A 12,255-nucleotide genomic window follows, 5' to 3' on the forward strand; every position below is an offset into this window, starting at 1 on the left:
ATAATTGATAGAAATGCTGAGTTAATGGGACAAATAATTCTCTAATTGTATGATGATCTTTTGCTCGGCTAAGATACATAGAATCAATAGGCATCCTGGATGTTATGCCGAGGTGAACAGGAAAAAAGTGTCGTTTCTCCCCACCAGGAAACAAGAGGTCCTGGTTTCCTTTCCCGAGAGAAAAGGTATTTTTTTCCTCTTCACTTAGGCATAATATCCAGAGATCCTATTGATTTCATTTCAATTCCATAATTGATATAAATTCAGAATCATAATAAGAGAAATAATTCCATAATTTATTCAAATCCAGAATTAATGAAAGAAATAATTCCAGAATTAATGAAAGTTCTTGGATGGATGAAAGTTCCAGAATCATATCAATTGAAGCAAAAATCCCTTTTTTACAAATAAAAATATATATATTTAAAAAATATGTATACGCATATTTTTTTCACTACTATTACCGTAACTGCGGGGCCCCAAAACGCCTGACCCTTTGCGACCCACACCTATCGTGGGCTATATGGGGCGGCTCTGGAGCGAGTGAGTGCAACATTGAAATGTATGTATTATGCCTCTGCGATTCTGTCCCCTTTCCTTCTAATGGAAAAGCTGAAGATCGAGCTTCTATCTCAGTAAGACAACTTCAATTCCGCAGTGCATTTCGGTCACTCCGAACGAGCCTTGATACCGTGGCATAAAAAAAAGAAAGACGGGGTCATAGAGGCTATATTTGCGAAGCAAACTGAAAAGAAAAATCTATACTGAAAATATAATAGAAATGTGAGGTCAAGTATCTGTACACCTTGTTCCGATAAGTATGTTATGGATAGGGGTTGTTAGAGTCAGAAAATAATATACATTTGACAATATCTCGTAAATTTATGTCCCGTTGTTTCTTTGAGGGTAAATAGCGTAGAGGGGGAAAAATTGTCCCTTACACTTTGGTCAAAGTAAAAACATTGACACTATTTTATTTTCCTTTTGCTTGTCTAGCATTTGGGAAAAAATATTACTGACGTTACGAAAAGCTGTTTGCAATAGAATTATCAACTTGTAAACTGCCCTCTTTCTTTTGATCACCCCCTTTTTAGTAAGTCATCCATTTTTATGGTTTGAAATAAATCATGAGCGTGTAATTGGGCAATTTTCAGTCAAGTAATGGAAAAAAAAGGAGAAATTCCCTTTGATTCTCTCAATTTTATGAAAAATGTAATATAAGGGAAAAAATGTCTATTCTGAAAGAAATATTTTAGAAATTGATTCAATAAACGTATAGAATGGGAAAAAATTGCATTTTTACAGATTCAATATATTTGAGATAAATATTTATCTTACCATAGTCAATTTTTTCCTTGGAATTTTCAGTAAAGTATTAAAAACCTAAAAATATTATTCAAGTTCTTTCAAAATCATTGCAGGAAATTGCAGGTTCTGCACAGTTTTTAAAATGTAATAATTGCAATAAAATAAGCACATTTTTATTGAAGTTCATTTTACTTTAATCAGTTTAATTTTTTTCAAACATTTTGCAATGATTATTTTCATTCATTATTTTTATATTGATTATTTGATTATGATGGCTGTTATTTTTTCATTCATAATTCGATTTTTAATTTCATTAGTGTATTTGGGGAAGAAATTCAGATTTGATTTGTTATTTTTCGTAATTTGCCATCCGTTAAACTAAAGTTCCCCCCATTATTAACGATTTTAGTAAATCGAAATTTATATATACGTAAGAATTTCAGGCATTAGAGCTCGAATTACTGGCATCTGCGTCATCGTTAGTAAGGAGGTCAGTCGCCAAGGGTCCTGCAGCTAGCTTGATGGAGGTTCTTGGATGCTGACATAACGTCGATATTTCATCTACAGACAGCTAGCAGAGGTGTATGTAATCTGTATTGATTAGAGCTCTGAGTTTCTACAGAGTTTACGCATCAAAAAGTGGTCAAATAAATTTTCACGTGTTCGCATAGGAAAATTGTTCGCATATGGAAAATTTAAAGTAGGAGAACACGTGTGTGACTGTAAAAATATGCTGAATGATGCCAATGAATATCTGCTCAACATTCTAGCTGGTGTGTTTGTGATCTTATAGCATTTTGTAGCAATGTTTGCCCATTCTTAAAGAGGGAATATTTAGTGGTGTCGTATTTCCACTGCGGGCTTAGGAACATGGCACTAAACTATGTTCAGAGGGAAGTGATCCCACCTCTGAAAATGAATGCAAATAACTTTCAATGTTTGGAAAAATGCAAGAAGCGCATTGCCAAATAGCGTGGAAAGTTTCTGCTCTAAAAACCCAGGCCAAGTTAGTTTGGACGTATGGAGTGTAAAACGGACGTATCTCGAGGAAATACACATTTGCAGTTGTAACCTACCTGTAAGAAATTGGCTTATACTGTACATTTTACTAGGCTCATTTGTGGAGTTTTTCAATAATACATTTTTCAGAATAGCTACAGTAGTTAGACAAAATTATGATCTTAGCGATGAACAAAGTAAACACTCCAAATAAAAGTTAGTTCTATAAAAATTAAGAACATATTATATTTCGGGGGTTTTAAACAAATGGATGTTGCAAAAATTATATTTTTTACTTTTTTTATTGGAAAGGGAAAATCCAACTACCTTTGTGGGGAGTCGAACCCATGTCCTTTTACTTCCCGGGTGAATGCATTATACCACAAAGACAACGAATCTCTCAATTTTTCCTTGAAGCTCGTGAAGCTCGTGTGCACTGAATTATATTTCTGCAAAATATGTCTGTCACTACTCACTTGTGTCATTCTTTTTCCAACTGTTATTCGACTTACAATAAAAATAACGTTTTTTAACAATAAAATGTTTCAACAAAAATTTGTCAGCCAATTGATGGCTGATTTAGTTACCAAATGGAAAGAATAAATTTATAAAATGGGGTTGTTTCTTTTTAGTTGGAATCATGGGATGATACACGGAATTATTCAAACCTATAATTTATAATGTATTTCGAGACAATGGAGAAAATAACTCATTGAAATGATTCAAAAAATTTATCTTTTGAAATAAACATCGCATCATACACCTGCTATAAGTACGTATAATGTTATATTCTTATATACTACTCTGAGTAATAAATACAATGTTCTATTCACATCAGTCCGTGTAGAACAGATCTTAATAATTGAGTGGAAACACTCCCCGCCTCGAATAAATGTGTAATGCCTCCATATTTTCCCTGTTTATATGCATAATTCGTGTATTTATTTTTTAATATATACACTTACCCAAGGACAGCCTAATCCTTATGACGAGAGCAATAAATATTTATTCGAAGTTGCGAACATTTGTACGCTATTATTGAGAACTCCCTTACCCAGACTGATAAATATAGGACTTATATGGGCAACATAACGTTCCAGAAATAGTGATTTATATTCGTCTTGTATCTTCCTCTGTAATTATGTTTAGGTGTGAATAGCGAGAAATCCGCGTTTTATCGCCCATGAAATTGCAGTTAGTGTTGCTTAAAGTGGAGTTATAGCACAATGCCGCATTTTCAAACACGAACGTCAAAAATATAAGCACTCTTCAGAAGGTCCGCGTGTTTGTATCAAATTGAACACTAGAAAATAAAATATTATTCATAGCGGAATAGAATGTTGGCAATGAAGTACGAAACTCATGGAAACAGTCATGCATTACTATCATTTAACATTAATTATTACCACTTGTGATATTGTCGAAATGCATAGTTACGTACGAAATGGGATATGAATGGAGTTATGAACATCCTATGCAGGTTATCAATATGTTCAACATGAAATTAATTAGTCTTGAAATGGATTTGCGAATTATTTTATCGATATAAAATTAAGTATCGCTTAATATACTCTCGTGAACTTCAACTTCTGATCCCTATTTAAATTAATTAGAATGTTGCTATACAATTAAATGGAATTTACACCGAGTCTCCCTCATCGTCACTTGCTTTCAACTGAATTAGGATGTATATTGGGAAATTATTTTGATAATATTTGAATTATTCTGGTGTTAAATCGTTCATCGTAACAATTTAGTCAACAATTATTATAATTCTTGATGGTGTGGTGCAGTCGGACCGAATTTTGTTCCTAATAAATATTGTTACGAACTTTCGACGATAGATGGCGCGATTTGTTCGATAGAAATATCGATTCAGAAATATCGATGATACCGGTTTCGGTCTAAGCGCAGAGGCATGCGATTGGCGGAGAACTGGCAGGGCGTGTAGAGAAAAATCTAGAAAGTCCCGCCCCTCCATACGGTAGCGCCGCCGACTAGAAAACTGTGAAATAGAATTTTGTGGAATGTTCTTTTTCTCGAAGTTTCTATCCGGGTTATAAATACCGTGGCGCTCACAAGGTGGCAGACTGAGAGAGGCTAGACAGGCACAAGGAGATTCAGTCAGTGGTGTTTAAACTTTACGACAAAGTTTTTAGCTCTCTCATTAGCTTGCAATAAATACGTGTAAATTGCTGTTCTGTAAATAAATCTGTGTTTGTCCGTCGAACCGCTTCTTGTTTTGCAACCTCGAAGTCTTGTGGAAAATTATCCGGAACGATATAATAGATTAGATTTATGTACTGTCTCATAAGTGAGAATAATATGGCTGTGTTAAGCTTTAGTGATTTCAGCTGAGGCGTGTATGATGAATTTTGAAGTACAGATAAAATGTAAAAAATACTTTGAAGAATTGTTACAAGAAAAGAAAAAGTAATGTCATCCGCCGTATACTTCAACGGAAAATATGAAAAAAAAAATAGTTTTCTTTTTTTTTTAGTGTCCACCCTTTGGCCATATTCCCAACACGTGAAGGTCTCAGGGCCAATGAAGTCCTCAACATACGTACATATCTCACCAAATTAACAGGCATCTTCTTGAGAATTTATTGATTTACAAAGGTTATTCTCTGAAATTCAAAGCAAATTTTAAATTGAAAATTAAATACAAGAAGAAATATACTTCTTCCAGAAAATAAATTTCATAAGTTTTACCCAAATTATATATAAAATAATGAATGCAAAATTGAAAAATTTCAAGGGCATTATAAGACGCATTTCTCGGACAGATACATAATTTTGTTCCTTCCCTCCTAGAGAACAGAAATTGGGGGGAATGGGAACCCAGACACCTGCTCACATGGGAAATTTCTGACAAAAAATTGGATACTCACGCATGCGCAACGAATATTGCATATGAAAGCAACCTGTAAAATATTCTAAAGAAACCTAAATTACCGACAGACAGACATGGCCGCAGACACTTCCGTCACATTACGGCGAGCTGGCGCGTAACTACGCATGACCCAAGCGGGAAAAAAAAAAACAGTACTGTGTCCAAACAAATAGCTACACAGGAAAATAACATCGAATTTGGAATTTCATTCGAAATATTAAAAAAAAAAATACACAAAATACGCCATATTACCATCAGACACATTAGGATATATTTATGTAGTGTTGTGCTTGCTCCGTTCTTGGATTTAATAAAAGAAATCTCTGAAAATAAAAAGTACTTCAACTTAACCCTGAATACAGACCAGTGTATATTTGAATATACAGCGCAAATACATAGCCAACAAACCCATATACCAATTTATTTTCTCATTTTTTTTTTGGTATTTTAGAAAGGGCATCTTTTAGTTTCATTTCAATACAAAATTCGAATGTATGAGTGTAATGCTTTCTTACGTAGAAAATGTTGATCACTTCTTGGTGTTATTTTTTGATAGATTCTGAACTTTTAAGTGATTAGTATTTATAAAATTGCACAAAATTTGGGAGAATCTGAAATAAAATCCAAGGTAACGATTATTCAGCTTTGCTAAGCAAGATTTTATGAGTATTAGTGGTAGCGCCATTAGCACGATAATGAGGCTGTTCCATGGGAACTCAAACAATTTTTTAAGTATCCCTACTACTGTCACAGATAACATTACACTTCACTCACAATTTGAAATATAGATGGCGTAACTGCGAAAAATGATACAACACTATATGCATTCAAACTGCTACGTACGTTGTTCCAGATTTTTCTACGAAGCTGGACTGGAAGAGATCTCGGCAACGGAATAAATCCAGTGGTTTTCTGGATTTCATTCATTCCTCACTGTCTCAACAGCATCAATAGTCCTTGGACAAAATGTAAGAGTACTTAAGCACCACCACACCATTTTCATATTTATTGCCATAAATCATTGTGCTAGATCTTCTCGTCGAAGCCCCATATGCAACTGAGGTACCCGCATCTGACAGGGCTCCATACCGGGGCGCCCGATATGATTCTCACCATTTTTTTTTTGCTTTTCACACTACCATTTCGTAAGAGGGACCCGTGAACAGTCTCACAAAAATTCTAATTTTATAAAGAAATGAGTGTTTTTATTACTATTATTTTTTTTAACGGGATGTTTTCTCGTTAGGTATCCAAGAATATCACTGGTAGATAAAATATTTCTCAAAAAGCATCGTTTTCTACCCTTACAATTTCCGGATGAAAATAAGAATGATATTCGTGAACTTCTGGAGCTTGGTTTAGAAAATTCGAGCTGAAAATATAAGGTTTCTGTTTCACTAAGTGTTTGAGTTGAGTCACTATATCGTTAAAATTCAAAACAAAGAACGGCTTTGCGAGTTATTACTTGCAAGAAAGTTTTCTTCTTTGATAGCTGTATGGGTTCCGGGATTTTTAAGGGTTCCGTTGCATTCGATCATGCACAGAACCCCATAAAAGCTGTCTCGGAACGCCAGGGTTCCGCGGAACACCAGTTAGAAACCCATGATATAGATATCAGGAAAACAAAGGAGAATGACATATTTTTCACTGTTTGCTGGCCATTTTAACTAATTAAAGAATCCACTTTATGCAATTAAACTGTTGTCTTCATGTATTTTTTATAATTGAAAATATGCGAACAACATCCATTTCGATCCGTATTTGTAAAACATATTAATAATACGTTTTTTATGGTGAACCATAGAGGGTTAAAATAAGTTAATAAAATTACATAGACGTGAATTTCGCACTTGGATTCCTTATACGTTCAATTTTACTTCAATATTTTTCCTTGAAATTATTATTTGAAATGCATATTCGTTTGATATATACGGCTATCACCCTTGTTTACTTTTCTATAAAATGGTACTGGAATGAACTTTATTTGAGAAAAAGTGTCTTAAAATGATTAAAACAATGATAGATTTTGGAATACCTATGTCGTGATAAAGTAATTTTTTGCTTCAAATGTTAAGTAGAACTCATGTATTATTCGAAACACGATTGCAAAAAATTCTCTGAATGAAATGTCTTGCTTTTCTAATTGAATCGGTTCCGATATTTGAGAGATTTTATGGTATGTTCATAAGTTACTTTGAAATATATTGATTTTTAGGTGTGATTTTTTTTTTTAAATTTCTTTCTACATATCGTGTATAAAACACTGTAATTATACAAATATACGCGACAGACCTTAAATTTTGGTAAAAAACCTTAATGTATGACAAAATATCACATCAAAAAAATTTTCAATAATATAATCGATAGATTTTTTTTGGAATCGCGTTTCAAACTCAACTTAAAATGCCAAAAATATAGCTTCTTCGTGAAAAAAAACATGTTCAGTTTTTTTATCTCCAGACGACTGGCATGTAAAATCGCAACACCAAAGTTAGTTTAGTTCTAAGCTATGTAAAACTGCAACGCTAAAGAAGACGTAACTTTGTTTTTAGCCATCATATGAAAAAAATTAAAGGTCTGTGGTTTGGAATCACAAGAAATGGGGCTTCCATAAAAAATAAAAATCGATATTTTCTTCAAAAATTTTGAATGTAGTAGGATATCTTAAATTGTAAATCACTAATTTACTTAATTTCTGGGGCGTGGTAGTCCAGGTCGATAAAAAGAAAATTCGCCTGAAGTACCTAAGGATGTTTAGAGGTGTCGCGAGTTCGATACCCGGTACGTCCTCGTCAGAGACTTTCCTGTCGCAGAGGTACAACAGAAACGGTGACATAACCACAGAAAAAGATTGCTAGCGCAGGGAGTCCCACATCGAGGGGTTAGCGCACCAACCTCTCGGTTAGTATAAAAAGAAGAAGTCTGCTGTTCGGAATCGGCAATAAATTGTAGGTCCCGGTTTAAAATTATCCCTCGTGTGCAGAAAATGACCATGGTGCGACAAAAAAATGATCAAATGATACTTAATTTCTTCTATTTATTTATTGTTGTATTTCAGACGTCAAATATCCCCACTTTCATCCCAAAACATGAAGATTATTCGCAAAATATTATCCGTAGACTACATTAGGGTGAAAGTAATGAACCCCTATGTCGTTATACAGGATGGCCGGGTCCTGGACACACATTTTAAAATTGATAACAAATCATCCGATTCACATAAAAAAATTTGGTTTCCACTAAAAAACGTATCATGGCCTCGAGTGTTTTTGTTTTGTTTTTTGATTAAGTGTAAAAGAAGTTGAAATTTTACTCACAGGTGATGCTGTGAAACCAGAACTCACCACAGTGTTTGGCAATCATGAAACTATCACATTTAAATATAATCACCCTACCACCCGTTTAGAAGTATATACTAAAAAAGAGGCTCATATCGAAATGCGATAGTTTTGTGTATTTATTTACTACGCAAACTGCAGTTAACATTAATATGCAATGTCTGTGTAACATTTCAATTAATGTCAAATTTTTTTCATATAGTGTCATCTGTGAGTAAAATTGCAAACTTTTTTTTTGAATCCATCAAAACAAAAACTCTAGGCCAAGATTCTCTAGAAAACTCCAGGCAAATCGCACTTTTGTATGTCAATTGATGATTTTTTTATTGATTTTTAAAATCTATCCAGGACTTTTCCCCACATTGTATTAAGAATAAAATTATAAAAAAAGAAATTCATCATGAAATTATTAGAAAATACTTTCACTACTATTGCGCTTCTCAAATCACACGTTGTAACAAACATATATGTTGTATTTGGACATACGATATGATTTGATTAATCCTTTATTTTGTTTAGGCTATATCATAATGCCAAGTTTTTCTCTGTGAATCAGAATTACAATGTTTGTTACTTATGTTTGCAAGCCTCGTAGCATACTTTGCGGTACATGCTGTGTTGTTTCCACGGATCCAAATAATAAAAAAAGGTAATCATATTTTGCACCGTCTGTTTTCAAATGTGTAAAAAAAATTCAATTAGTTCTCACTGATTTTTTGATTTTTTTTTTCTCAGTAATAGAAGCCACCGACCCTATTCTTCTAATACACAGCATAGTTCTGGAATAGCCGGCAGTTGCTTCTATTCTTCTCCTTTGAAGCTCTCTCTCTCCATTCTTCTCCGTCTTTATCTACGAAAGAACAGGAATGATAAGAAAGACAAATTCAACTTCTTTCTTTTCTTTTTTCCTGTGTAACGGCACTCCTACTCCTCCTTGTATCCTCTGCGTCTGTGGGATTTAAAGGATCGTCTACCTTGCACCTGAGCCTGAAAACTAAGAATGGAGATCTGAACAAAAAAGAAAATATAAAAGATGAGAAACATAATAAAAGAAAAATAAAATAAAAGAAGAAGGAGTTTCTTCATGATAACACAACTGATGATCTTTCCAGTCGTATACAGAAAGTAGTGGGTTTTTTTTTTTTTTTTTGTGCTTCATATACAGACTTTACCAGAGGATGCAATAGTTTTCTTTATGCTACGACGATTGCAGGAGTATTGCAACGTTCCTCTTTGAAATGTTCTTTCACAACAAGAAAGAAGTTCTTATACTATCACGTTTGATGGCGCATCGAAGTGATATAAACTTCTACTGATGTCGATCAAATGAACTATCTGTATTAAACCAGTCGATCCATAATGCAGTCGAACTTTGTTAAAACGAAATCGATAAAATACGAAAATATTTGTATTAAGCGACAAAAAATTGATTTGGTTATATACACTCATTGCCATAAAAATTTGCGCACCAAGAAATAATTGTGGGACCGAAACGAAAGTTGGCCTGAAGGTACATGTCGGGCAAATATGCAAATGATTAGAAATGCAGCGTGTTTGCGCATTGCGTAATGCCACTAGAGGGCGTTGAACTTCGTTCTCCTTGGAGTATAAAACAGGTAAGCAGAGCTTGCTGGAGTGTATTTAATCGTTTGCAAAGGAAATGCTGAGGTAGACATGCCGTTACGCCGCCGTCGAAGACCATATGAGCAGTTGTCAGAGTTCGATAGGTGAAGAATCATCGGGATGATGGAAGCTGGGTGGTCAGCTCGGCGAGTAGCTCGTCAACTAGGCCGTTCTGATTTTACTGTGAGGAGGTGTTGGGACCAGTGGACAGAAGAGACGTCATTTACACGGCGACCAGGTTCAGGACGCCCTCGACAGACCAGTCGTCGAGAAGACCGTCACATCATCCGAAACGCTACTCCGTAGAGCCAACTGCCTCATTGGCCGCTATCCAGACACAGGCAGCAGCTTCACTACGGGCCCCTGTGTCTTCCCGAACCATCGCAAGGCGCCTGGCTGAAGGACATCTGGTATCGCGGCGCCCATTACGTGTGCTGCCAATGACACCCACCCACCAACCCTCCGTTTGGAGTGGTGTCGAGCAGGACGGGATTGGACTGCAACGGAATGGAACCAGGTCGTCTTCAGCTACGAATGGAGATTCAACTTGAGCAGTGATGACAATCGTGTTCGTGTGTCGAGGCCCCGTGGTGAACGCTTCAATCCTGCCTTCGCTTTACAGCGACACACCGCTCCCACAGCTGGTGTCATGGTATGGGGTGCCATTGCTTACGATACACGGTCACCCCTAATATTGATCCATGGCACAATGACAGCCCAGCGGTACGTCCATAACATCCTTCAGCCACATGTGTTGCCACTCATGGCAGGGCTCCCAGGAGCCATTTTTCAACAAGACAATGCTAGGCCACACACAGCAAGGATGTGACAAGACTGCCTCCGCCACATTACCACCCTTCCCTGGCCTGCTCTATCCCCAAATTTGTCACCAATCGAGCATATCTGGGATCATTTGGGACGGCAAGTTGGACACCCTACGAGGTTGGTCGAACTAGAGGCGCATTTACAGCAACTGTGGAACGAGATGTCTCAGGACATCATACGGAACTTGTATGCCTCAATGCCCGCTCGTATCGCATCGTGCATTCGTGCTAGAGGGGGGGTCCAACAGAGTACTAAAACTTCTGTTCATCTGTACTTTTTTCTGCAATAAATGATCCTTTTTCTTGGATTTTCTAATCACTTACTTATATCAACGTAGTACTTACATGTGTAAAATTTCGTTTCATTTTGATGACTTCTTCTGGGTGCGCAAATTTTTATGGCAATGAGTGTAGATGCTGAACGACGCGAACATAATATATATCAAATGAAAACGTATAACATATTGAAAAACAATGAAACATTACGTTGTTAACAGGGCTGAACGAACCTCCAAAAATGCACATGCCCCAGTCGGGCATGTTACTGAATATAGTAGATCAGGGCCGTAACTAGGATTTTTGCCGCCCCCACAACTTTAAAATTCGATAATTTTTTAATGGCATTCTTTGTTCCCACCTAAAAAATTGCCACCTCCCTAAATTTCGCCACCCGGGGCAGTTGCCCCCTTTCCGAAAAAGTATTATATTAATGACTTTAATTACTTACAAAAAATAATTTTAAACCGATTGAGTTATTTGCATAAAAGATATGGAAAAAGTGATCTTTTTTTTCTTCAATACTCGAAATTTTGAAAGAAGAAATGAAATTCGAAAACACACAATGTTGCCACAAATTTTAGAAATTTAATATTACTCAAACCACTGATTATGATTTTCCGAGGTAATACATCGGAAAAAAATTCCGCAAGTTACAATCCACCTTGCAATAGACATAGACCGTTCTTGGGCAGACGCGGGCGTAGACAAGGGCAACTAGATGATGAGACTGAGAAACTGGGATGAATCCGGATAAAAACCAGAACATAGCAAAAGCGAGACATCTTCAAAAAAATTCTAATTACCATAAAATTACCTATTGCAACCAAAGTGATGTACGGTTTAGTTCAATGTCCTTCGACACTTTTCTCATTTCAGACGGTTGGAGTTGAGTTTTTTCACGGACCGGCATAAATGGAAGAAATAATTTGCGAATCGGTGAAAATTTAGGAAAGAACTATAAAATATAAAGTAAACTGATCCTTTCCCAT

This window comes from Pholcus phalangioides, unplaced genomic scaffold (genome assembly GCF_987345545.1).
Source record: "Pholcus phalangioides strain wild (caught in Gottingen) unplaced genomic scaffold, Ppha-v1.0 ptg000006l_1, whole genome shotgun sequence".
Classification (NCBI taxonomy): domain Eukaryota; kingdom Metazoa; phylum Arthropoda; class Arachnida; order Araneae; family Pholcidae; genus Pholcus; species Pholcus phalangioides.